The 27776-nt window shown below is 39.5% G+C and overlaps 1 protein-coding gene across 18 annotated transcripts in view; it reads left to right on the top strand.

Annotated features, from left to right (window-relative positions):
• Window positions 1-27776, top strand: part of ATP2B2 (ATPase plasma membrane Ca2+ transporting 2) — a 413900-nt gene that overhangs the window by 84475 nt on the left and 301649 nt on the right. For all 18 annotated transcript variants that reach the window (XM_083796485.1, XM_083796487.1, XM_083796480.1 and 15 more), the window contains exon 2: window positions 25843-25894. The gene's annotated coding sequence lies outside the window, so the exon portion shown is untranslated. The remainder of the gene's footprint in view (window positions 1-25842; window positions 25895-27776) is intronic.

The raw sequence follows: 27776 nt of genomic DNA, 5'->3' as shown, positions 1-27776 counted from the left end.
CTATCACTTGGTGCTTGGGAGAAGAAACCGACCCCCAGCCTCCCTATAACCTCCTTTGAGGTAGCTGGAGAGAGCACTGAGATCTCCCCCGAGCCTCCTTTACTCTAGGCTATATAAGCCCAGGTTGCTCAGCCACTCCTCGTAAGACTTCAGGTCATTGGTAAAAATATTGAAGAGAACTGGCCCCAGTACTGAGCCTAGGGGGACACCACTCGTACCAGCCCCCAGCTGGATGTTACTCCACTCACCACAACGGAGTCTGGGCCCAGCCACCCTGACAGTTTTTTATCCAGTGAAGTGTATGCCCATCCAAGCCAACTTGCCCCATTGAAACTAAAATGTTAGTGATGTGAGGAGGACGTATCTCACATTTGCTGTTCAATACATGAGTCGCCATGGCCAAATTCGAACTGAAATCTTTTCAGACAGGCTAATTGCTTGGTGTCTGTCAGCGGCTGAGATGGTTATCACTGTACGTTGACAGCAGTTCAGCAGCCGAGATTTTGATTACTGGGAGATTTACCTCACATTGCTATGCTGTTTCATTCTACTTTTTAAGTCAATTATTTAAATAGCTACGTAACTTTGGGGAGCACTAGGAATCTTCTTTGCAGAAAAGAAGCCATGAGCTCACGTAAACCTAAGGCTTCATGGGCTTGGGGAAGTCAGGAAATGCAAGTTTTGTTTTGCACAGAGGATGTAATAAACTAGAAATTCACGCCAGAGAGGAAGGCAGCTGCTTTTCCCAGGTATCAGGAAAAATACTGAAACTGAAAGATGGCAAGTTCATTTTCCCCCTGGTCCCTCCCTGTGACCCTTCTGCTCAGAAAATTTCTGCTACGGCCATTTATTGCCTGACATTCTTTCTCCCAGGCTTTGTCATGATAGTCCCTGTGAATAGCCAAGGTAAGCTGTTGTGAACCCATGTGGATCCAATTATTTTAAAGGTAAGAAATGGCATCAGAATAGTTATAATAGAGAAACACAGCATCTTTTGCCCTGTAGCAGTTTCTTTCTGAAACACCAGTGATACATTTTTGTATGTGACATTTTTGTGTTTTCAGTCTCTGCATTGTCTCTTCTTGTCAGTGGCTACAGACATTTCTTCATAACTTGGACCCAAACACCTTAACTCGGTCTGAAGCGTGGGGCAGGTTTCCCTGAGAGCAGGCATACTGTTTTTGTAGTCCATGTGACATATCTTCTTGTAGCTGACTGCAGAAGTGTAAATTAGAGCCAAATTGCACGTTACTTTTCCAGGGACTGAGCTCAGACTGATTTGCTTCACATAGTTCAACGAGTATCCTGGTGGGAATTGTATTATTTATTTAGGATGTGTTTCAACTAGTTACCTAGATAGGAAACGTTTAATGCACCATCATCCTCTTGAGACATGTGGCTTCCTTTTTGAAGCATCATCTTTAGTAAGGCTACTCAGATGAAGTCTAGCCAGGTAAGTTGATGGGTGCTGTCAGGTAGGTCTAAACAGGCAAACGATTAAAATCACACTAATAGGATAAAGTATTGTTAGCAGTGCCTGTTCCCTTTTATTTCTGGGTCAAATAAATTCAATGCTAACAGCAAATGAAAGACCAATTAAAAAAGTAACTAACACTATTATTTCAGCAGTGTCAGAGGTTTGCTTGGCTTTCTCTGTGTTAGTGAAGTCAATCTGCTTCCTTGCAGGTAGGTAGTAGAGCAATTTTGGTTACTGATTCCTTGATGCTTTGTAAATATACAGAAAGTAGGTAACGGGGTGGGGGGAGCAGGTAACAAATATTTAATTTTAGTAAGCCTGCCCTACCACTATTAGAATAGAATAAAAGTAGTTTAATGCAAATGGTTTCCTTACAAATGAGATCTGTCTCCGACTGGAATCTGATAGGGAGGTGTAATTGATACATAAGCAAATCTCAACCACAGAGTGAAACCCACAAAAAAACCAAACACCACCACTCCCAAAACATTGCAGTGTGCTTGTTCACTCCTGCTGTTACTTCAGCAAATTATTTCCTCAAAACATTTCAATTTGTATCTAGCCTAGAACTGTGCTTAATATTTTTCCTCAAATAGTGGGGTTTGGTTGTTCTGTACTAGTAATGCCATAGCATCTCCATTTCATTTTCCTAGCAATTGTGTAACATGGCATCCAAGGTACTCCTGTGACATGTATAATCAACAAGAATTCAAACTTACTAGAAGGTGTATGTGTTTTTTTTTTCCCTATAGTTTCTGTGTAAACTGAGAGGTGTGTGTGTATAGCACTTTACTTGGTTTCTCAGTGGGAGGCACACTGGAAAAAAATGAAATAGGTTACTGCATTATATTCACAAATGAGAAGGTATTCTTCCACAGAGACCACCCCTAACTATGCAGAAAACCCTCTAAGGCTGTTGCAATGTTCAGCACAGTGTATCTTCAGCCAACGAGTATTTTTTTCCTGCTGTTAAATCATTTTGGCTGATTGTAGCTGATCAAACGTCACTGCTACTATACAGCTTTGTGATAGTTGCTGTAGTTAGATGTATGTTGCCCACAGAAATGAATCTTCTGTAAAGCTTGGAAGAGAAAAGGTTTTGGCAATAATAGTGCCATGAAGTTCAAGAGAGATGGTACTGGAGTAACAGAAGGGTAATTTTCAGAAATTTCATTTTGGTCTTTAACGCTAGGGAAAGAGTAGGAAGGGAAGAAAACTCCTTCCTCCCATTGAGTATTGCTTTATGGTAGCACAGAGTTTGTCAGCACAGCAACAGGATGTGTCTGCAATCTTACTGGAGCTGTAGTTATGTCAAGAAATGCCAACAGCATGATACTTGAGTCCAGTCTTTTTGCATTTTCAGTGTAGTTAAAAAACAAAGCAAAAACGTCATGTTCTTAAACTAAACAAACCAAGTAGGGAATATTAGTTATGCAAGGAAAAAGGAGAGGTGAAATCAGCCCTACAGCTAGTTGTACAAGCTGTTGTACAGCTTGCCCAACAAGCTATACCTATGGAGTGTTGCTCTACAGCACCAAGTCTCATGCACAGGGCTGGAGGTGGTTATCGAGATGAGTGGCTCCAATCCCCTCTCCACAAGGCTCCTCCCCATTTACACTGGAAATAAACTACATTGAAATAAACTCAGCTATGGTACTAAGCCAATGATTATAATGAAGTTAGAATTTTGGGTCATCTTCATAAGTTAAACATATTTAAAAGTACATATGTATCAGTACCTATTGTGGAAATTAAATACTGGGTTCTCCTTTTTCATTCTCAATCCTGTTGAATATTAATGAAGATGTATTTACACTGTGAGATTAGAATGAGGTCCTGCAAGTTTGCTTTGGTACACTGTGCAGCAAAATTCTCTAGCAAAAGCCTTTGATTTCCATTTATGTCAGTGTTGAGACCTTGCAGGAAAAATGCACTTTTATATGCTAGCAAAAGCTTTATCTCTAGAGCTTGTTTTGTCACTATGTTTGTGAAGCCAGACAAATGGAACTAGGTGCTGCTTATCATTAAGATTTCTGGAAGAAAGTTTAGTTGATAGCATACTTAGAAAAATGTTAGCTGCTCAAACTCTTCAGTAAATGATTCTCTCTGGTCCCTAGCACTTCCTGAATTATCTGAAGGTATGCAGAAGTACTTTAGCTTCCCTTGTAATTTGAAAGACCTAAGGTGGGAAACTGGTTGTTAGGTTTTACGTAGTCATTGCATATTATACTCCTGATGGGGCTGGAAATTGGTCTATATTTATAGAAGATGTCTGGAGACTTTTTTTTTAAAGGTGTTAAATAACAATACTTTTTTTCTTTATCACATGTCAAAAAGTGTCTCCCACCCAAGGATGTTTCTGGTCTATTCCCTTGGGTAGTTCACGTGTCTTTCTATTGCTATTGTAAATCATAGTGTGAAACAATTGCAATACAAGCACAATTAAAAAAAAATGTTCAATGGCTATTTTAGCATTAGATCAAAATATTAACTCCTCTTTCCTCTGGAACATATTATAAAATAGATTATTAAAAATATACATACTAAAGGTGTGTCAGTGATGGAGAAAGCAGTAAGTTTCACTTTGCCTATAAAATGTTGCTTCTTGATTTGCCACTGAAAGAGTAGAATACTGAGAACCGAAGTTTTGCTGTGATTTTTAGTGTCCTCCAGAGATCTCTTTGGCGGAAAGGTTATTTAATGAGACATGAAAGAATGAAATGGCTGAAAACAGAAGAAATGCAGTTATGCTTTCTATTTGTAAAATATAGGTACACTGGATTTTGCTTTCCATCACGTGGATGGTAAATGTCATTGCAATAGTTCCCTACATAGTCTTTTATATATTAGTCTAGTTTTGATTGGAATAATATTTATCTTTCAGACTGGCAATATACAAAGGTATGGTGGCTACAGTATGAGGGGGAGGAGGCGGCAATGATGCCTTCCTCCATTTATATGTTAAATTAATGGCAAGAGCATTCCCTCTGATGTGAAAGGTTTTACAAATCCCCAGAAAAAGGAAGTGCTCCCTAGTGGGAAGTTCCAAAGACCTGGAAAGACTCCTGAGGTGCACACCAATGTGTTTCCTTGGTGATCCCTGTTTCCAGGTGCATCCCGATTTGTGCCTGTAGGCAGTCTGTCTCTCTAAAACAAGAATTTGGCCATTGCTGTAGGGCCATAGAGCTACAACTGAGCCATGCCATTGCTCAGGCAGTATGCTTTGCACAGTGAGCCTCCAGTTCCTTTTTAGATCCAGCCTCCAGCTCTTACATTTATTAGTGGCTTTACAGTTGGATGGATGAAGGCTTTGAGGGATAGAAGGAGAAGAGTTAACTTTCTGATGAAATATTACAGATACATTCCCTAATTGTAGGTGCTATTATGAGGATAAGGATGAACTGTGATGGATTAGGTAATTCCCTCTCACATGAGGAGAGGAATGAATTCTTAATAACTGAGAGTTGGAAGGCAACCTTGTTTAACAGGCACAGTGCTGCCATGGAGTCCTCTGGCGTGTAAAACTGTTTTCTGGAGATGTGAAGTGGGTTTGAGTGTGTCTGAGAAGCCTTTTATGAACTCACCTGTACCTGAGAAAGCTGAACGATGGTAGTTCATTTTACTTGTGACTCTAGTTCTCTCACCTTTACTTCTTAAGACCGATCATTTTTGATCCATCAGAATGCTTCTGAGGCATTATTTTACTTTCTTCTTCTAATAAGGAATTTTTCAGAAGTAGATATTTTGCACTGGTTGCAAAGAGCATGAACTTGCACACATCTAACCTACTCTGGTTAGCAACTTAAAAAAGCTGTTGAAGGTGTAGAAAAGCTGTTGAAGGTGCTCTTGGAGGTGCTGGGCTGGTTCTGCAGAAAGTGGTCTGCAAGGAAGTGTTGCCACTATTGTAAATGGTTTGATACCTATTAGTATGGGATATTGGGCTCAGTACTCCGAGGTACTGAAATGGGTCACAAATTTGCATAGGAGGTGGCAATACAGATGAAGGTGAAAGGCTTAAAGGGAAGGTAAGGAAAAAGCTTTTAAAAGTAGATTGAGAATCTTGTTTTTGTATTACTTGGAGGGACTGATGAGCAAGCTTTGCCTTTGTTTTTAAGGGAGAAATGAGGCTGGGGAGAATGGCAAGAGTACGAGTCAAGCAAAACTTTCCTCTTCTTCTGTTGGCTTTTGTAATTCTCTTTTGTCCTGTGGCTCCCTATAGTAGTTCTTCAAAAACTCATGTTTTTGTCGTTAGCTGGCACTCCCTGGGTAAAGCTATGCAAAGGTAAGCTGGTGTCTTCTCCGTAACAGGGCCTTGCTTTTGTATTTCTTCTTTCGAAAACTCCGTAGCCTTTGTAGGAAATGTATCTTTTTTGTCTTCTGCATGGTTTGTACATTTTTACGTGCTGACACAGTATAATTAAAAATGAAGAAAGAAGGGAGGGCATTTAGAAACAGTAATTACTGGTATGTCAGTAACAAAATTTGTGGGAAGTGAGTATGAAAAGAGAAATCATCCTTCTGTTAACAGCGTTAGTGGATCTGTCCCTGCCTAAGGGCTGAAAATATTATGTTTGAGTTGTAGGACTACAAATGTACCTTTAGCTGACACTAATGATAAAAATACTCTTAGTCTCAGTAAAGGAATTAGCTGGCCTCACTTTTTGAATATTAAATACTCATTAATTAATTGATCAGATGTTGATGTGAAGTCTGTACCTTGGGGTTGCGTTGCAGGAGGTGCAGCACATGAGAGTACCTGTGGCAGGTCTGCTTCTCAGCTAACAGAGAAATTGTGCAGTCACTTGGGTGTCTGTGTCTGAGCTTCATGCGCTTTTTGGCATTAAGCTTGTAGGGCTGTTTGAACACTTTGGCTGAACCTGGTTTTCCAGGATCAAAGAAACGTGAGCCAAAACTTAGCTCTGCTCTAGATGCCGGTCCTGCTGGGTTGCAAAGGAAAACAAATAACTCTCATTGTTTGCTTTCAGGCTCTGCAAGCCTGTTTCTAATAGACTAATTTCAACCAGTTTATAGTCAAGTAGTAGGGGAGAATAAATGAAGGGTGTTTCTTTTAATGGAAGACCTTGTACGCTCTTCACTGTTTCCTTATGCTGTTCTCCGTTTTTATTTGCGTTCGGTGCTTTCGATCTCTGCCAAGTATGCTAAGATAAGCATCTGAAGCTAGTTACTGTCCTCAATAGTTTACCAAGGCTAGTACATATAAATATCCTGAAACAAGTATTTTCTTTTAGTAGAGATGGTTGGGAGTCACAGAAAGATCTTGGAATACAGACTGCTTATGGAACTTTTTTTTTTTTTTTAAACATTAGGTCCTGGTTCAGGCTTTGATCCCATACTTCTAAGATGAGGGTAATTTGGATACTTTTCTTTCACCCTGATCTCTTAGATTTTAATGGTATCCCTTTGAACAATCAGATCTCCATAACTTAAAAATTCTGGTTTCAAAAACCTTTCTGAGACTCAGTCCCATTATTGAAACTTACTGTGGGCAGTCTCACACAAGTACAACTCAGACTTATTAAGAGGTCTCACTCTTCAGTTATTTGCTGCAGCCTGAAGGCTTTACTTGATAAAGGTGCAGAATTGCTGCTTTGATGACTTCTAAGCTCTCATCCCTGTCTAAGACCTGGTTCTTCTTTTCTGTTGTACAAGAGAATAATGTAAGAACACCTTTGACCTACTGATTCAAACCTTGTCTTGCGGCTACTAACATTTTTCCTTGTCATTTCACACGCTTGTGTATTTCTTAGTAAGGTTTTGTCTAGGAATATTTTTTTTTAATTATTATTTTGGTATTTTTGCTATTTTGAAGGTATGCAAGATTTAAAAATTGTATGTGCTGAGGTTTTCCATAGTCAAAAGATAGTAGCAATGATCAATGATAATCAACGTTGCTCTTCTGACAAAGGTAGAAAAAATGGTTTTGTTAGCCTTCACACTGAGCTTATACAAAACTCCAGTAAAAGGGCCGCTGCTGCTGGAGGCAGGCTGCTGCAGGCTGGTTTTTCATTTGTTTTGTGCAAGTGGATGGGTGTGTTTTGAAGGAGCCCAGCTTTTCAGCTAGCAGTTGGGGCTAATGGTTAAAGATACAGTTTAGGTTTAAAAAAGCTTTATGGAGAAAGAAGATAAAATGCTCTACAAAACCCATATACTTAGAGTTGAAAGTCTACACAAGCCCTGACTGCCACAAATCCAACACTGCAGAAACTGAGCCAAAAGTCATGGGAGCAGCCCAACAAATAGATTAGCAGGACTCTGAAAAACAAATGTCACTCCGTACAAATAAATTCCAGTTCAAATGGTGGTTGTAAGAAATCAACTTAAAGGGAACATTGAAAGGTTTCAAAACCTGAGAACTATCTGATTCAAAAGTGTGGTTCAGCATAATAAAATCTCAGGAATGGCAGCTCATATTGCTTTTTTCTGCTGTTGGAACGTGAACTTTCTGCTTGCAATAAATGATTTGAAAGAAAATAATTGGGTTCTGACCCTGCAATGAGTTTTGCATGGGATTATTACCATTTACACAGATAGAACATATTGGAGCATATTTAGGGGTGCTATTTCTTGACTTCATTGTGGTAATAAATGGCAGCTTTTTTAATAGGTTATGTTCATGAAACTGCCATTTTTACTGAGCTTCAACAAAATTTGTAAGCTGCCGTTGAAATGAGCAAAAGCTTGCAAATGATCGTACGCTGAAAAAAAAGATTTTAAAGTATTCAGTTTATATTATTTAAAATAGTGTTCATTTCTACCATTTCCTTTTCACTGTTTAGCAAATTTTCCCATTAACTTGCACCACTACTTCTTCTTTTGGATGTGTGGAAACTACGTAGACTTTTCATGTTTTTCTCAGCGGTGCACAGGGGCAGGAAGCACCTTAGGAATTAGGGAACCAATAGGGTTCGTTTTAAGCTGTCCAGTGATACACAAAAATGTTAGTTAGTATCCCAATAGGATTTCTACTATTAGACGTGGGTCTGAGACTCCCAATGGTTTCTTACTTCATTATCCCTCTCCTCTACTGCCACATGAACTGCTCTTACATAGGGGTTGCACTTAGTGGCAAGATCTGTAAATGTGCTGATTCTTATGGCAGTTCCTGGTACTGGCAATGGGACTTGAAAACCTTATGGCTTCACTGTGGTGCTGAGCACTTCTGAGAATCTGGCTCACAGGAGGTGCCAAGCATGTGGGAGAACTCGCTCTGGTTTGGACTGCCCCGCTGGGACATCAGCCCCTCTTTGTTCTGTGATGTTGGTTTAAAGCTCTTTTCTGTGAAATGAAATGCAGTGGGAATGCTAACTTGAGTGAAACAGGTCATAAAGCTGACGAGTATTGAGCTAAGTCCTGTAGAATAATCCTGTAGAATAACAAACTATTGGCTGTGAGAGCACTTCGCTGCTCTGTGAATCACCTGCTCTTGTCTTCTTGTAGTGTTAAAGTTTTGATGCCTTAGCGTGATAAATGCTACTATTTCTGTTAGTTTCTTATCTCAAAGCTATATGTCTAAGGAAGTCAGACCATTTGATTTTATACTCTGTTACCAGAGCAGTACTGGTGATAAATACCGGGTGTTGAGGAAAATGCTTCTTGCAGTTGTAATGTACTGCTGTACAGCAGAGCAAATCACACACACTGTTCACCTGTCACCTCCAATGTTAAGTTGGGGTAAAAAAACTTTGCATGGTGTTGCTACCTTACCTTTACATTTATTTTTAAAAATGCAACATATAGTAATGAAAGAGGAAATGCAGCTTCAGGTACTACAGAGAAGTCTCTGAACCTATATGTTGCACAAATTAAGTGTGAATGCATAGATACAATGGGTGGATTTTGTGTAAAGAAAAAAAGATGGTGAGCAGGATCTTTTTTTTTTTTTTTTTTTGGCCTATAAAGGAATGTCTGTTTCACACAGTACTCCTGATTCTCCTGGTTATAGGATATTACAATAAAATGTATATTCTTCCAGTTGGTGCCAATGTGTACGGCTCCTTCTGAAAATCCCTGAGAGCTTTTCAGTTTTGTAGTTTATAGGGAATAAAGGCAAGTAAATGAAATGGTGGAGACCAAAGGCTACTTTAGAGCTGGTTACTATTTTAAGATAGTCAGTGATGTAGGTGAAAATAGACTTAAAATACAAAACAGCCCTCTTTTCTCCTGCTCCTCCAAAAATTGTTTGTTTTGAGCTGACTGAAGTGGACACCTGGAATCTGAAGGAGTGGTTTGGCCTTTAATAAGAAAAAAAATTACAACTACTTTGTAATAGGAGAAAATACCTAATATTTAGACAAATATATAAGTAAATGAAATGAGAGTATAGAAAAATTTAAGTAAAGTTTCTAAATTGGATATATAATGCAAAGTGAGGGCTTTAAAACATGAAAGATCATAGAATCATTAAGTTTGGAAAAGACCTCCAAGATTATCTGGTCCAATCATTCCCCTACTACCACTGTCACCCGCTAAACTGTGTCCCTAAGCACCACATCCAATCTCTCCTTAAACATCCCCAGGTGACTCCACCACCTCCCTGGGCAACCCGTCCCAGTGCCTGACTGTTCTTTCTGAGAAGAAATGTCTCCTAATTTCCAACCTGAACCTCCTCTGGTGCTACTGCAGACCATTCCCTCTAGTCCTATCACTGGTTATCTGTGAGAAGAGGCCGACCCCCAGCTCCCAACACCTTCCTTTCAGGTAGCTGCAGAGAGCAATAAGGTCTCCCCTGAGCCTCCTCTTCTCCAGACTAAATGGCCCCAGTTCCCTCAGCCGCTCCTCACAGGACCTGTGTCCCAGGCCCTTCACCAGCTCTGCAGCCCTTCTCTGGACATGCTCCAGGACCTCCATGTCCTTCTTGTAGTGAGGGGCCCAAAGCTGAACACAGCACTCGAGGTGTGGCCTCACCAGAGCAGAATACAAGGAATGTTTACTTCCCTGGTCCTGCTGGCTGCACTACTCTTGACAGAAGCCAGGATGCTGTTGGCCTTCTTGGCCACCTGGGCACACTGCTGGCTCATGTTCAGGTGAGCATCAACCAGCAACCCCGATCCTTTTCCTCTGCACAGCTTTCCAGCCACTCCGCCCCAGGCCTGTAGCACTGCATGGGGTTGTTGTGGCCAAAGTGCAGGACCCAGCACTTAGCCGTGTTGAACCTCATCCCATTGGCCTCTGCCCATCGACTCATCCTGTCCAGGTCCCTCTGCAGGACCTTCCTACCCTCTGGCAGATCGACACTTCCCCCCAGCTTGGTGTTGTCTGCAAACTTAGTGAGGGTGCACTCAATTCCCTCATCCAAGTCATCAATAGAGATATTAAAGAGGACGGGCCCCAACACCAACCCCTGGGGAACACCACTGGTGACCGGTCGCCAGCAGGATTTCACTCTGTTCACCATCACTCTCTGGGCCCAGCCGTGCAGCCAGTTTTTAACCCAGCAAGGAGTGTACCTGTCCAAGCCATGGGCTGCCAGCTTCTCCAGGAGAATGCTGGGGGAGACCATGTCAAAGGCCTTGCTGAAGTGTAGGCAGACTACATCAACAGCCTTTCCCTCATCCACCAGGCGGGTCATCTGGTCACAGGAGATGAGGTTGGTCAGGCAGGTCTTGCCTTTCATGAACCCATTCTGACTGGGCCTGATCCCCCAGTGGTCCCACATATACTGTGTGATTGCATTCAGATGACCTGTTCCATCACCTTTCCTGGCACCGAGGCCAGGCTGACAGGCCTGTAGTTCCCTGGATCCTCCTTACGACCCTTCTTATAGATGGGTGTCACATTAGCAAGTCTCCAGTCATCCAGGATCTCTCCAAATGAGCATGACTGCTGATAGATGTTGGAAAGTGGCCCAGCAATCCCATCCGCCAACTCCCTCAGCACCCTTGGGTGGATCCCATCTGTCCCCACGGACTTGTGACAGCCCAGGTGGAGCAGCAGGTCTCTGTTTCCACCTGAACTGTGTGTGTGTGGGGTTTCTTCTTGTCCCAGACTTTCAGGTCGGGAGGCTGAATACCCAGAGGATAAGTGGTCTGGCTAATAAAGACAGATGCAAAGAAGGCGTTTAGAACCTCAGTATTTCCTTATCCTCAGTAGTCATGTTACATAGGACTCTGGGAAACTGTCTGCTGTTCTGGCCTGTGGAAAGACCATGTGCGTTCTTATGTCAGAATGCCTGGGCCCTTGTTAACACCTTGACTTCATGAAGTTGTATTGAAGGTGTTTCTGGATACCTGAGCTCAGTAGCAAAGCAATCTAACTCTGCCTTATGTTAATCTTTTGAGTATGATGGCCAAATGGATTAGTTCAGCCCATTGTGGAGGGAAAGCTTTATGACTTAAATGCTGGAAATAAATTTGCCATTTTTCTAAAAGTATGTATTTTTTGTGCCACAGGTAACACTGCAGACGTATCAAATAGAAAACGTAATGTGCTATGCATGTAAGAAATATTTGGGGGAATGTGTTTCTCTGAGTCTTTGGCACTTAAAAAAATACAGGAGATACTGTTTGGATGTAAACGTTTATTGTGGAGAGAAAATGTAATTATAAAAGTCTGCTAAGATTAAAAATGTGATCTGTTGGCCAGGATGATTTGTATGTTTGGTTTTCTTTTAAACAACTTGAGTAATTTTGTGCTTTGTTTCTGTTTAAAATATATCTATAAACCTCAGAAACAAACACAGATAAATCAAGCTGTTAAGTAACTTTTTCCTTTTTGTTTGAAAATGCTTTTTATTTTTTAAGATTAAAAACTTGTGCTGAAGACCAGCTGTTGAAGTCTTTTTTGGTCCTAAGAAAAATGGACGGTAACAGGAGAGAGGTGTGAAAGATAAAAAGCATCACAGGCAAAAGCTGCTGCCGTGCCTCGGCTGCTGAAGGACAACAGGCAGAGCACATGGTGTGTGATCCTACTGCCAAACCTTAAATTTCCCCCACCCTTTTTTAAATTTATACTTTTTTTTGCGGCTGAGGGAAAATCACGGCTTGTGAATATTGTTTTGTTTAGTCTGTCTGTGGAAGTAAAATTCATCAACAGCATGCTGCAAAACTGGTTGTAGCTGTGTGTGTGAATGTGGGGGTTTCCAGTTAGCAGGTGTAACCTGCAATGGAGTTGCAGAAAAGTCAAAGGAACAGTAGAAAGTGGAACCTTTAGGGCGAAGGAAAAGTGGGGGTTATTCTCGATAGTGTACTGTGTAAAAGGAGCTTGTTTATCTCTCTCACTAAAGACGAATGAATTATCTTCCTATATGAGGTAAAAATTCAGTGGATGTCGCAGCCCGTCATTGTGATACAGCCTGGGTTAATCATGCCAGGTCGTTTCAGACAATATAATTCAATTTCTTTTAGTTCATATTAAATTGTATTAACTGAAAATGTTTACAGATGCAAAAGGAGCATATTATCCCATGAAACATATGGTGTTGTTTCTGGTTCTTTGGTAGTCTGGGAAGAGGTGTTTGTGTGCACACGCTGTGGATCAAATATTTTTTTCCAAATATTTACAAAGCAAGAGGTGTTGTCTTTCAGTGGGAGTAAAACAAAGCTTTATATTGTTTTTCAGTTGTAGTTTCTAGTGATATTAAAGCTATTTGTTGCTGGAAAAAGCAGCTTTTTAGATTTTTTTTTTTTTAAATTCTGTTAAAAGCTGGGGAGGTGGCTTTTGTGATGCTGTTATAGATGTCTAAAGAATCTTTGTTAGTTCAGGCAGTAAATAAAACTGGATTGCAAACCCCATTGCTTATCTTGCTTACCTATTTATACTAGAAGTACCCAGAATAAGAGGTAGAGAAAGAGCAGAGCTTCTTTTCTGGGGCTCATTAACCAAGTAAATGGTGACAGTGATGGGTGAAGACTTTGACCGGTTTGGATCCATATGCGGAAAACTGGGATAATTAGGCCGGTAGCTATAAGTAATGGGTATTACCACCATCTGAGCCGTATTGCTTGGTTCTGGCCTGTTTTGTAGACAACTGTGTTGGAATTACAGTTTTTGACTTGCTGAAAGCCCAATACACGTATACCTTTGCAAACAATTCCTGAAAATAACACTAATGTTTTGCCAACTTCTGTTTGTTGGCTCACTTCTTCTTGAAAGGAGTAGTAATCATCATTTAGATTGCCTTCCAGCTTCATTAGTTTGGTGTGTGGGTGCTCGTGTAAAGTTAAATATTTGGCATCACTTGGAATTTACATAATCTTGATGCATTTTCATGATCTAATCACCACTGATTGGTGGTAAACATCCTAGAATTCTGTGCAGGACTTTTTAAGGTTCTTATGCGCTTGGCCTTAGCTGTGTGTGCCGAAGCCACCAGGGATGTTGATCACCTCCTGAGGGTCAAAATCTCACAGCAATTTAATACATCACTTCCATTTACTCTGTAAATGATGCATTTTTACAAAAATTGTTTAATGCCTCCAAAACATCTTATGAATATTATTTTTGCATGTATTTGCATTTAATGTGTCTAAGCTCCTCTACAACTGAAACCATGTTATGCTTCCTTTAGATGATGGCAGCAATTTGTTTTCTTGTGGATCTACTTTGCATTTTCTCTTATCAGAGCACGCCATGTCAGAAATGGGCAATCAATATAGTGCAATGTTATAACTATTAAAACAGTCTGATTATTTCTGTGTTTCCTCAAGTATTTGCTCACATATTTAGAAATGACCTTGAACAATGAATTCATTGAAACCAGGTGCTCTGGTGTTTCCTTGCACTGAGACACAGTAAAAACAAAAATCTGTAATCCATGATGAAGGACCTTTTCTAAACCTAGAAACTTTATGGATGTTAGCAAAACTCCTCGTTACAGAAAATTGCAGCTGAAATTTATTCTAATAGTTGTGAAAATGGTGCTGACTAGCGGATATCTTCATGGAGGTGATTGCTGAGAAAGGAGCCTTACCATCCCTTATGCTGCTGCCCTGGGGAATGCACTTGGTTTTGCCTCTGTTTGGCTGTCCTTACAAGGGGGGAACTTGTAGCAGACCGTTTTCTATTTGCATGTGCTCCCTGAATCCTGCCCAGAAATTTTGCTGCAGCTGCGGGGCAGCAGTGCAGCCAGCCTGGTTTCGGTGCCTCTGACCCCGCAGGGAGCATGCCTGCTGCAACCCTGCTGTGCTTTGAGGGCAGGGCAGACAGGAGGTGGAACAGGAGGCTTTACAAAAGCCTGCTCTGCTCCTGGATCCTACAGACAAGAGGACTGGAAGCAGTGTGGTTGGCTGCGATGTGCTTAGTGTGGTGGCTGCTGAGTTCCCGGGGAGAGATCCTGCCAGTGCAGTGGTGCTGTAGGGCGAGGCGTGGTGGTGCGGTGGGGCCTGGCTGGGGAAGCCAGCTTGTGAAGGCAGGAATATTCAGGTTCTGTGTGGGGGTGGCTTCCTGCGGGAGGCTGAGGAGCTGTTGGTGGTGCCGTTTTGTGACAGTAGTGTGGGGGGGAGCTATGCAGGAGAGATCTTGAAGAGCTAAGAAATGTTTTAAAATAGTTACCGCTTGTCTTTCCTGCTTCGCTGAAAGACTGCTGTTTTGCCTTGAATAGGAGAGAAGTCATAATTGCTTGGTTTTCAAAAAGAGCATTTGGCGTTGTGCTCCAGTGAGCTCTTCTATGAAGAGCTTGCAAGGAGTAGTCCTGGGCACCGTAACATACTGACACCCAAACAGTGTTCCTCTGAGCAGCTCTTGGAAGCTACAGGCTGCAAAGAGAATAGTTAAGGAATCAAGTGGATGAGCAACCACAAGCAAAATGCTCACTGGTATCTCATTGATACATTTTAATTGATAGAATGGCCTGTTGTCTGCTTCGAAATCAAAATAATTCATCTCGAACCACTTCTAGATGTGCTATGAAAGTAATTATTTTAGGGAATCAGAGACAATTTTAATTAAATTAGATTTCTAAATCTAAATCTAATTTATTTATTTTATTTCTGAAATCTAGATTTCTGAAATCTAGATTTCAGAAATCAATTAGATTTCTGCTGTTGAGTTATGGGCATTAATAAACAGGCAATGTACAACATGTATTGCATTAAAAACAAACAACAAAAAACAACTCCCCCCAAAAACTATCAGATTTTTTTATGTTTACAGAAGAATCTGTGTCAGACACTTCTTACCATGCATAATGTTTCAGTATAAGGATGTAAAACACATTTGCGAATTGTCATTATGGTCCCATCATTAGTTTGCATACTTCCAGATTACCTTGTTTATTATTGTTATTGAGAGAACTGCAGCTGTGAAGAAACTGTAAAAGTTTACAAGGTCAGAGGAAGTAATCAGAAATATCCAATCTGCAAATTTTGGGGTCTTCCTGCAGCAGAAAATAATACCTCATCAGGATTACAGTCCTGTGCCTTGTAAGAATTGCTGCCTTAAATTTGACCAGAATTAACTTGAGAATAATCCTCCTGATGCTGCTTTGGACCTTCATTAGGCAGTTTTCAGTCTGCCCTGACCAATATTTTTTTTTTGCTGGAGACATCAAAGCAGAAAAAAGAAGGAAAGGAAAAGATTATGACATCTAAGTACTTTGCTTCTGGTTGAGGATAGAGATGATTCATCCAGCTTATTTCCTTTCATCTGCAGTGTTTTTCTGGTCTGTGTCAAGAAAACTCTGGAAGTCTTTTTTTTTTTTAAATAGAAAAACAACACTAAACATGCTGTGTTATGGGAGGTGGTTAAACTGTAATACCTCCAGGGATGCTCTGATTGGGATTGTTGTTAAAGGCAGCTCGAAAGCTCTTTTTCTCTTCCTTATAGGCTTTTCCCAAATATTTGCTTTCTCGATAAATGTGTATCCACTTGTCAAACTTCCCACCAGAATTCTCATTAATGATCGACTGAGTGTGCTGCAGGCTTATGCCCTTTGAAGATGGGGAGATGTTTTTTTCTCCTTATCTTAGAGGGTTCAAAATCAACCAAGACATGATGGAGAGCTATGCTGTAGCTGTGTTTGTGTATGATGATTGTTGGCTTTATAATACGGAATATGAAGATGGTGTACATTTGGCCAGCAGAATGCATAACGTCCAAGTCACTGCGGTGGAACTGGGATATGTCTGCAGGTTTTGTTTCTCCATCCTTTAAATTCTGAAAGTGTTTTAATACATCAGCAGTCTTTTATGTTCAGTGCTTCACGACACCTGGACAAAAATGGAGTTGGTGCAACTCCTCTAGCAGCCTTTTTCATTTTTTAATTTGTTTTTAATATACTTCTGCAACTTGTAGTGTGTGTAGTTAACAGTAACTTGTAATGAGTAATTAGGTATATGCCTACTACTAGTGACAGAAAAAAACAGCTGTGACAAGTACTTTGAACTTAGTTGAGGAAAAATGCTGAAAGGTATCTTTGCATGAACATTTTGGAAATATTGTAACTGTATTTTTCAGTTGCTTTGAAAGACCTTTACGGGGAAAATAACAAATTACTTTGCAGGTAAAAAGTGGTTAGAAAAGCAGTGTAACTGGAGTTGGGTGAATAGGGAGAAATAAATTCTTTCTCAAACAGAATTTTTGCGTACACTTACTGGAGGTTCACCTTGCTTTGTGGGAACTCCTTTAATCAGTCCTCCAGTGATCCTGAGCTTGCGGTCTGGGCAGGCATCTGAATTTGATGAATGACTGTACCGTGAAAATCCCCCACTATGCCTACAGCGCAGGGGGGTGCAAAGTAGAGGTAGCTGAGCTACCTCCTGAACAAGAAATGATACAATTTTGTTATTGAGTCTGAATTGCTCTGAAGCAGCAGCATGTGAGCACGCCTGGGCCTTGCCCTAGTGCTGCGCTGTGCCCTGCGGAGGGTGCTGGCACCCAGCCCTTGCACGAGGCATGGCAGTAACATACGAAGCAGGTGCTTATAGCATTGTGTCAGCTGGTGGCGATGCTTCTAGCTTTCTAAATTAAGGGCAAGGTGCCTCTTGTCAGGATCTGCCTTTCTAGCAAACTGCTGCAGTATCATTGTTAGGTAGCTCTTCCCTGCAAGAAGATGTTAGTTAAGCTGCAGGTTGTACCTTGGCAGGCCTTGACTATGGATGTAAGACCTCTGTACTTCAGGATGGGTTCTCCACCAGGCAGCAAGTTAAATGAAAACAGAATCATAGTCCTTTTACTGTAGAGGGCTGACTTAAAGTGTAGGCACAGCTTGAGCTATTTTGCACCTCAGCTGAAAGTCTTCCCTAGTGATATTTGGGGAGGGGGCTGGGGAGACAGCAGAAGGAAGGAAGCACAAGAAAATAATATTGTTTTTCCTTTAAAGTTTCAAACAGTAGCGGTATGCCGAACATTCGCTAATAGCATAGCCTGTCTTCCTATGATGCAGTCAGGATCCCAGATGTCCCTGTGAGCATCTGTTCCAACAGCAAGCAGAGCAGTAGCTGAAACCTCTCTTCCTTGCATTACTAAAAAGGTTAACAGTCTTCCCAGATGGTTTGGTGGGTTTTATATTAAGGTTAATTCATCTCTCTTACACGGAGGCTTTGCAGTACTGTAAGCCTTTGTAATGTGCCCAAGTTCAGTGCTGAAGCACACACTGAACTGCTGTGTTAACTTATTGCAGTCCTTGATACTAACAGAGCTGCAGAACTGACTCCTTGCTTTTGGGGTAGCACAGTGGCAGCATTCCGTTGTAGCAATATCATAAATGTGTTTGCATAAATGTAGTTAGCACAAATTCTAACTAGCTACTGTTTCCCTTAGGAGGGAAAAGAGTGTGCCACACTGCTAAGCAAATCTTCAGAGCTCTGGAGGCAGTGTCCTTTCGTCAGCAGCGTTTGGAGCAGGGAACTCCTTTTCCCCTTGTGTTAATTCTCTCTTAAATGTGGAGTTTGGACAAAATTTTAATGAAAAACCTTGAAAAATGCTTTTCACTAGATGACTATGAAAATACTTCATAATTTGCTTCTCTCTCCCTCTTTTTTTTTTTTTTCCCCCAGTTGGTCATTTATATTCTGCACAGACTAGAATAGCACTATGGGGGGAGCACTTAAATAGGAAGAAGATTTGTCATCTGTCACACTCTGAAATTAAACTTTTGATATCGAGTTATTGCCTTAGAAATAACTTCAAAAAATTTACATGATGAGAAAAGTACATGGTGGGGGAAGCTGTTGAACTAGTTATGTAATAACGCTGTTAAATCCACTATAGCTGAACAGATTTTTTTAAAAATATGTATTTATTTATGAATAAATTAAAATGTATATATATCCACCCAACAGAAATTTCAGTGACTCCTAGACCACTTATGTGGATTTCTTTTTTTCTTTTAAGAAAATGATAGAGGAGAATTCGAGGTTCCCAGAGCTGCTGCAGAGCATTCTATCCAGTTTTCTTAGATGGCTTTAAAACTTCTCGTTGTACACTGACCTATATTAAGAAAGTGGAAAGAAAAGGAAATAGTTACATGCAAGGAGAGCAGTTCGTTACATAGGGAAGTAAAGCTCAAAAGTACTGATGGCAAGTTGTACAAGCAGGGAAGACGGAGGAATATATACTCCATAATTATGGCTACAGTTGAAAGTCTATTTGGACTTCATCATGATACTTCTGTTCTGTAGAAAGGTGTTAAAAAGAAGTTGTGAAAGAGGTGAAACAAGAGGCCTATCTCTAGTGGTGGGGATAATGGAACTGCTCATAGCTGCTCCTCTCTCCCACAGCTGGTTTTATTTTCCAAAATCCTTGCTAAAAGAAAATATCTGAGTAACTGCGGTCATTAAAGCTGTTATTTGTTGATATAAGTGAACAACTTGTCCTTTTGCTAAATCAAGTTGCTTGCTTTGTTTCTGCTTATCACCTGTTGACGGCTTCTGGCATCGTGCAGGGAGCTCGGAGGCACTGCCGCTGCGCAGTGTGGCTGCTGAGCACAACAGGTGTATGTGCCAGTACTTTACATGGATTTTTTTGTCTGCTGCAAGTACATATGTCTGTCTTACTCGTGACTAGAGGAGACTGTGGTCAGGTAATTTCTTCCCCAAAAATGCTTACATTTTTTCCCCTCCTTTTGGCACGTAGCTGATGGCAGGCTTCACTTAGCATGAAGAGCCATGTGGTGCGAGAGTGGCCGTGCTGTCAGAGCGTAAGGCTGCCTTACAGCAGAGGTAGATGGCAGCAGCTAGCGGTGTGGGGATCCTCCCCCCAGTCCCTTTGGATCTGGATCCCTTCGGTACACACAGGAAGCCGGGTGGCAGCTGCCAGTGGCACTGCCCGTGGGCCGAGCGCCAGCCCAACGCGTGGCGCAGAAGTCTCACGTGCCTAGGAATTGTGCCACTTGTAGCTTGGGTGCCTGAAAAGCAGTGTTTTGGTCTGTTCTTGACTAGGGCTTTCAGAAAGAAGAAAATGTGATTTTTTCTAATAAAAAGAATTATTTTTCAAACTGAAATTACTTTTTTTTTTTTTTATGGGAGGTGACTCATTCCTTTTTCAGCAAGTTTTTATAGTGTTTTTTTTTTTTTGTAAGACCTCAAAGTGTCTAGAAACTTTGTTGGATCACCAAACTGATCTGAGAGAAAGCAATCCAGTATCTATGCTGAACACAGCTGTAAAGCTCTATAATATCGTACAGTCGTTGTTTTTATCTGCTGACTCTTATAGTCCAGGTAATATTCTAGAATCACCCAACACATATGAGGTGTTGGTAAATATGAACAGTGAAGGAGCTTGCACGTAATTTATCATAATTGTTTTATTTTCGTTGAGTTTTTGAGTTTCAGTTCTGCTACAAATCCAATCCCATTTGTTAGTAATAAAATGAAATATTTAGAAAGTATATGTGTCTAATATGTTTGTGGTAAAGTCGGCACTATGCCTTTAGAGCTGTTAAATGCTCTTATAACCAAAATAATTTCAGAAGAATGGGGTTTGACCTCTTTGGATATGGATAATGTTGAGGCAAGTGAAGGTCAGGTATCACCTTTAATCTTTTTTTGATATATATATACATATATATAAATATATAAAAATGTATATTTAAAAATATATAAATATATAAATATACTATATAAAATATATAAAAGTATATATTTGATATATATAATGTATGGCTTTGATTCTAGCACTGGTAATTCTAGCACATGTATTTAACATTTTAAAAAAATAATTTGTAATCTGAGTACTTCAGGGTAACAAAACAACACACAAATAAAACCCTTACAGATTTTTTTTCCTGTTTTAAATCTACAATAGCTGGCCTCTGAACAACAGATAATATAGATTAACTCTTCCGTTATGCTTAAGGCATAATCGGTTCTAGATGTGGTTTTCACATACAGTAAAACTTGTATGATCAGCTCCGCTGTCATCTCATTCCCAACAGTTTAGGCCTCTAATGAAATTAAAGCAACTGTGAGGGCATCGGTGACCTCAGCTCTCCAGGTAAAATGATTTGGATTATTTTAACTAATGCATCTATAACTTTCACAACCCGTCGGAGAGGCAGTGTTGTCTCTTTGGTGCCTAAAACCCTCTTCTTAGCTTCAAGAATGACTCAAAGTGCTTCGAATTTCACTTTGATTTTAGTGTCAGCCACCTCCTCCATGGAAAGCGCCAGGTTTGTGAGTCTGAAAGTGCTTGAAAGTGTTTTACTGCTTTGGGGCAATGTTTCAAGCTCCCACTTCTAGCTAGGTCTTGTCTGAGACAAGAGCAACCTCTTTAGAACAATATCCTTGATTCATATAATAGAACCTGGAAACCCGGCACTTGCCGCTTTTTCAGTTTGTCACCTGATGAGAGATGACAGTAGATGTACCACAGCCACTGAGAGGCTTCACTGCCTGTCTTTTTGACATATTGAGCTAACACATAGGCTGTCAGTTTTGTTTTGCAATGCTATAATTACTTATACTCAAATCCTGGAGAAAGATGAGATGCATTTCACATTGTAAGCTAAACTTGGAGTAATACTACATTTATGGGAGATGGAAAAAACTGAAAGTGTAGTAGAGGTCTGTGCCACTGGGCGGGTGGGCAGGGGCGAGAACCCATTTCATTAGGAAAAAAAGAAAGCAGTCTACCTCCTCCCCATGAAAATCTCTTTTCACAGTGTCAGTGGGGATTGCCTTTCCTGTTGCCTTCTCTGTCTTCCAGATGTGATTTCATTTCTCTACCAGCTTGAATTGCAGATGCATGGTGTTGGAATTCTTACTAGTGCCCTAGCCCTTGGCCTTTATATGTTAGAGCATCTACTTTAGAAAGGTGGGACATTGTTTTACCATTTACCTGGTCTAGAGCTTCATTCATTCAATGTCCAGACATTAATAAACTCTGACTTAGGAGAGGAGTGCCAAGCAGAGTGTGCTTGTGGTCTGTTCCACCTCATGGGACAAAAACACTGCAGGAGGTCTTCCTCCCAGAGGCAGTCCTAACATAGCCGACTGGTTTAGTTATCCCTGCTCCACCCAAAGCTCTGCATTCTTTTAAATTAATGAAATTGAATTAATTTTGTTGATTCAAAATCTGCATCCATGATAACTTCAATAAATTCAACTTCCTTTGTTTATCTTAAGAGATGTTATTACTTACTCTGTAGCAGCAGCATCTAGACAATTCAGAGACAAAATTGGAAAGAAATTCAGTGATGCTGCAGTGAATGTAACTTACTGGAACTTATAAATTGAAAATAAAAGGCAACTCTGACCCAAGCTACAGTATAAATTTTGGCTGTGTACAGTATCGTGCCAAATACTGATGTCATCTATCTAATTTTGTTAAAATTTTTATCTTTACCATTATCATTCTCTATATTTAAATAAATATTTAGTGATGGGCTATATATGTATATATTTTAGCCTGGTCTTCATGGATTTAAAATAAGAATCATTGTGTAGTCTCTGTGATTACCATTTAAGCTATCTCACATGAACTATATGTGTGTACTTTGTCCACTGGCTGTAAAGGAGTCAATCAAATAAAGGAAATAATGGAAAATCTTAGCTATCAGGTGGCAAGAGCGCACATATTGAGTAGTGGAAAATACTGCAAGTGGAAAGAGCTCTTTTTAGGTGTTGGAATAATTGTATGTTGCTTGAAGCACACGACGAGAGCAGTTTAAACACTTATTAAAGAATGTTGCCAGATCTTATCACTGCAGTCAAGCATAAAGATCAGTGATCCCCATGCAGCACTACAAAATGTGTGAATGAGGTACACTTACTAAAAATAAACCTATGGAGTGTTGTTCATAAATTGCCATAGGATACTGACTAAATGCATACAATTTAAGCCGTACAAAATCATCTCCAAGATTGAGTTCAAGAATGTGTTTAACTGCAGAGTTCTAAAGGAACTAAAAAGAAAAAATAGTTGCAGGCTGTCTGTTTGTCTGAGGATTCATCAGTGTTTAAAAGCAATAATTAAAATGTCATATGTCAAAAAAAAAGTCATAAGTCAAAAAAAAAAGCAGCGTAGTAGGATAAGTATACTGGCGAGAGATGAGGATCAGGCTGGGTGTGGTACAGCGGATGAACGAGGAAGTTCAGCAGATGTGTTGCATCTCATACAAAGGCACCGGGACGTATTTAACAGCTTTCACTTGGCATCAGTAAATGGAAACTGATACATCTCTGAGCCTGACAACCAATCTCTACTCTTCCTCAGAGTAGTTTGTTAAATTTGAAGCCACTGTGATTCTGCTCTTGCATCATTTGTGAGGAGCAGTATTGGGTCAATTTGGCTGTGTATAGGTGAAGTTCCTTAGCAGGAAGTCACCTTAGCAGGCTAATCAGATCACCTATGACTTAGACTGTACAACTGCCGAACTGCCCAAAATATAGAGAGAAGGGACTATAAAAATAAATAGAAATTTACATCTCTTCAAGGCATCTGGCAAGGAGTGAGCTTCCCACAGCAGAGTGAAGTAGAGACAAATTCTTTTCCCTTTAGAAGAATGATTTAATACATATTCATTTTTTCCCCCCTCATGTCATTATACAAGCAGAGTCTGTTCTCTTTCTCATAAGAAACAGGTTTGCTGATGAAGCCATTGTCACCTCAGCTTTATGTTTTGTGGCTCCTACAAATTTTTAGGATGGTGAATAAATTGGAAGTCACATCAATTTCCTTATAGTTCAGTCTTCAGTTTGACCAGGGAAGATAAAACCTTTCTCTCAACAAAAGCATTCTTAAAATCAATAAACTTCTCTTACGATATTGAGTTATTTGATTATCAGTTTCTGTATGTTTATTTTTTTTTTCAGCCAAGTGTAGAAAAAGAATGATTGCAAACATTCGCACATGCTGCTTCAGCAATGATTTAAGCAATTTACAGAAACAAATGAAGCACAAAGGATTTTATTTAACAATAAATTTTCTAGAAACATTTTTTTTTTTCTTGAGTGACTGGCTTTCTTAAAGCAAACTCCTTTATGAGGAATTTTACAGCAATCTGCATGACCTTTAGTAACTACAGTTTTCCAAAACTTTGGCAATGCCAGATAAAAGCATAAGGAAATATTCATCTGATGGCACCTTAATTAATCCCCGATGAAAGTAACAATGCATTTTAAAGCTAGCATTGATTACTCTGGGATTTATGGCATGGACTATGGTTTTGTCATCTTTTCCAATCTGAGAATGCCATTTTGACAAAGTCAGAGAAACAATGTTGAGAACGCTGATTAGACATTTGTATTTATCCCCCTAGTGTTTGAGCACTTTTCTGTTATCTTGTGAATTTATCCTCAAAACCAGTCTCACAGAAGTGAGTACTTTACCAGTGAGTCAAATGGAGGCAGGAGGATTAATGACACACCTGTACTGCAGGGAGAAAGACATTTTTTTCTCAACTGAAGCCTCAAATTGTAAGCATTGAGAACTGTGGTGTAGGCAAAACAGAGCTAAGTATTCCTATTGCTATAGTGACCACATCTGTGTTGTCTTGAGTCCTGAGCTGGGATTCTCTCTTACTCATTTAATTTACGTCATTATCATCTCTGCTGCTAAAGTTGTTTAGACTTGCTATACTTTAAAGTTATTACATTTAAATATTTTCCCTAATATGTCTCCCTCCTTTGCAGTTAGTTTGATTCATGGAGCAATCTGCAAATTGTCTGTAATGGTATCTGATGTTTGGGTTGCATTGCTGCTTTATGGGGAAGGTGGATTGCTTTTGCTTAGCTCTGTTATTGTGCACATAATTCAGAATGATACAGCTCTAGTATTCAGCCATTTTCACGTATTTCCATAATGGGAAATCTCTGGAATAAATGCAGCAAAGTGATGTTGATAGCCCAGGTAGTGGAGCAAGTTGTTTGACTTGAAGCTATTGCAACCTTTTACATAAAATGCAAGAAAGATATTTTGATAACTCATAGTGATTGCATTCCATGGCACTTTTATCAGGTGCTTTAGCCTTTTTGTTGGCTAGATTTCAATTCCATTAATGCTGAAACCTAACTACCTAACCTAGCCTTGACTCTCAAACAAGTTTTATTTTCCTTCTAATTTCCAGCCTGAACAAATGTGCAGTGGAACTAATACAGTCAAGTAATCACCTTTTGGCTGTTAGTAGCATGATATATATTCAGTTTGTGTATCATTTTGTATTGTTCTGATAGAGCTTTAAAAATTCAGAAAAGAAATAGATACTGAATGTATTTTGAAACTCTTACAAGCCTGTCATTGCTTGCACCTCTGCACAAGCCTCACAGCTTAGTGAAATAATTATCTGACTAGGGGTAAGATGGTATGCTTACCAAGTCATGTCTTAACAAATATAATACACACGTACTATTATGTCTCTGTTTACTTAAAAAATCATGTCCAGGTGGTTTCAAATAGGTTCTTGAAAACATAGGAATCCCCTTGTTAAATTTGTGATCCAAAGAGATATATACATGCTTGTCTTGATGTAATTCTTGGCGATACTCGGTTTCATCTCCTCCAAAAGTAACTGAGTTAAACTTTGATGTACTCTGATTCATACATATATTTATTTACTAGACCTTTTTTCCTTTAAAATAATTAATTCTAAGGATGACGTAGCTTATACATTCTATTAAAGACTTAAAGAACTCAATGCTACTATTGAATAATTATAAATGGTAACAAATGTAATAGTTTTTACTTATATTATAAGCTTTTTTACATTTTTTTAAAGTAGATACATTAACTCTTCAGTTACTAGAATCTGATAGTTGTTTTTTTTTAAAGCTTTCAGGTTAATGCATTAGGGGAGTAATAGAGATGAGGTTAATTGTATTACTCGTTCAATAAAACCACTTGAACTTAAATAAAACCAGATGCTTTTAAATGGTTGGACTGTATTATTATTCTTATTATTATTTACATCTACTATGTCCAGTCACAATTAATATTTCCAAAAATTGAAACTGTTTCTTCTTTATTTCTATTAGGGCTTGCATGCTGTGGCACAAAGACTGCATCACGCTGTGCGCTATGTTCATGGTAAGCCTTATTTAATCTTTTTAAGTCATACACAGTGTAATTCCAGGGGATATAACATTATTTTGTCAGTCTGTCATTTGAGATTATCATAAACACACTAATGCAACTTTAGTCTGTACCCGTTGTACAGATTTAGTCTCAAATTTCCAGTTTTGCACAATATCTGGTGCAAAATTAGTTTTTAAAATCTATGAAGAATCTGATGATGGCCACCATTTTTCAGCTGTTTTGTTTAAAAATGAACTCTCAGATAGTGCAGGACAGGGACATTTTTGTAGATAAAATACTGCAGTGGCACCTCAATTCATGACTGGTCTCCAAATGACAAGGAGAGGTAAACAGTAACACAAAAGGCCCAGGCTAGGATGCATCAATTCGTGTTTTGTCCAGGCTCCATGCCTGAAGGCACCTTATCTATGCTAAACAATTCTCCATGGTTGCCAACTCTTCAGCACTTCTTAAAATAATTAAATTAAAAATATTTAATAAACTCGTTTTGTATAGGCAAAATAAGCCCTTGTGCTCCTCCAAAGCAGCATACATTTCTTCTGTTCCCTTTCTCCTCCAAATATTAGCAAATTACTGCTTTTATTATGGATATGACATAAAAATAAACCATCTCTTAGAATTAAGCCCCACTTTAACAAATGGTTTCCAACTATGTCCTGTTCTTTTCTGACCTGCTAAGTAGAAAATACCTTCTGTATTTCAGGGTTTCCTGGTGTAGATTTTTAAATTCATGATTTTTCCCCTTCCTTTTTACTGGAAGCAACTTGAATCCTTATGTGGTACCACCTCCACCCCTACCCCCATCAGTTCTCTTACCTGCTAAAGGATGTCTATGCGAATCAGTGACCTCTGCCTCTAAGACTAGAAGTTAGTAAACAGTTTTCCCTAGTTGATGGGATTAAAGTGCCAGAGGAGAGGCCCAGGCTTTAAGGGACACGGTCTTTAAATCTTCTTCCCTAATTCACTTACATTCAAGTCAGCAAATTAAAAATCTGCTTCACTGAACTGTCAAGGTAAGCAATGGACACGTTAAGCTTTTTCTTGGTGTTTCTGACAGTCCAGTCACATTCATAGATGTACTGCTGCTTCCTCAAAAAAAATGTAATCCTAGCATATTCACTGGCTTCTTAATAAGCACACTTACTGATGGGAATAGTTTGTCTTGCAGGGTCTTGAACAGCCAGCAGGTTTATGTGCACATTTGCAGATCATGACCAAGGACAAGCCCTTGCTCGATTGCATGTTACATTTAACTACTCATCCCTCTTGAATAGGAATTAATGCAAGAACAAAAGCTTAACATTTGTCAGGTGTTTTAATGCTAACGTTCTTCTGTCTCCAGATTTTGCTTTGTTTTTTACACTTTTCCCTCATTCTAGAAACTGAAGGTCTTTTTCCATAGTCTCCTGTACAACACAGTGATAATATGGAGCAGTTCTACTGTTCTCAGTGCTTGCTAGAAGTTTGGAAAGTGTGTGAGGGTCTTAGCACTGACTGCAAATTAAATAGTCTGGGAGCACCAGAAAGATGGTTAATGGCTCCATTAATAACTTCACTTTCTTATAGTCTCGGTTTTAAAATACTGGAGTAGTGTTTTCTTCTCTAAGGTACAATCAAAGTGTCTTTCAATTTTAGAGACCATCTAGGAGTAATTCTTTTCAAGATTTGTAGATCTTCTCTAAAGTGTGGGGTTCATAATGTTTCTTTATACAATTACTGAATAAGGCCTAGCATTACTTAGCTAAAATATTTTTACAACAAATACAAGAAATCATTGTAAACTCAAATGGCTAATAGTTGGATTTTACTAGTGCAAACTGTTTTTATTGATTAGGCAAGTCTGACAGTATTAATGTCAGATTAATTATTATTA

This window comes from Anser anser, assembly GCF_964211835.1.
Source record: "Anser anser genome assembly, chromosome: 12".
NCBI lineage: Eukaryota > Metazoa > Chordata > Aves > Anseriformes > Anatidae > Anser > Anser anser.
This window is presented reverse-complemented; position numbering and strand designations above follow the sequence as displayed.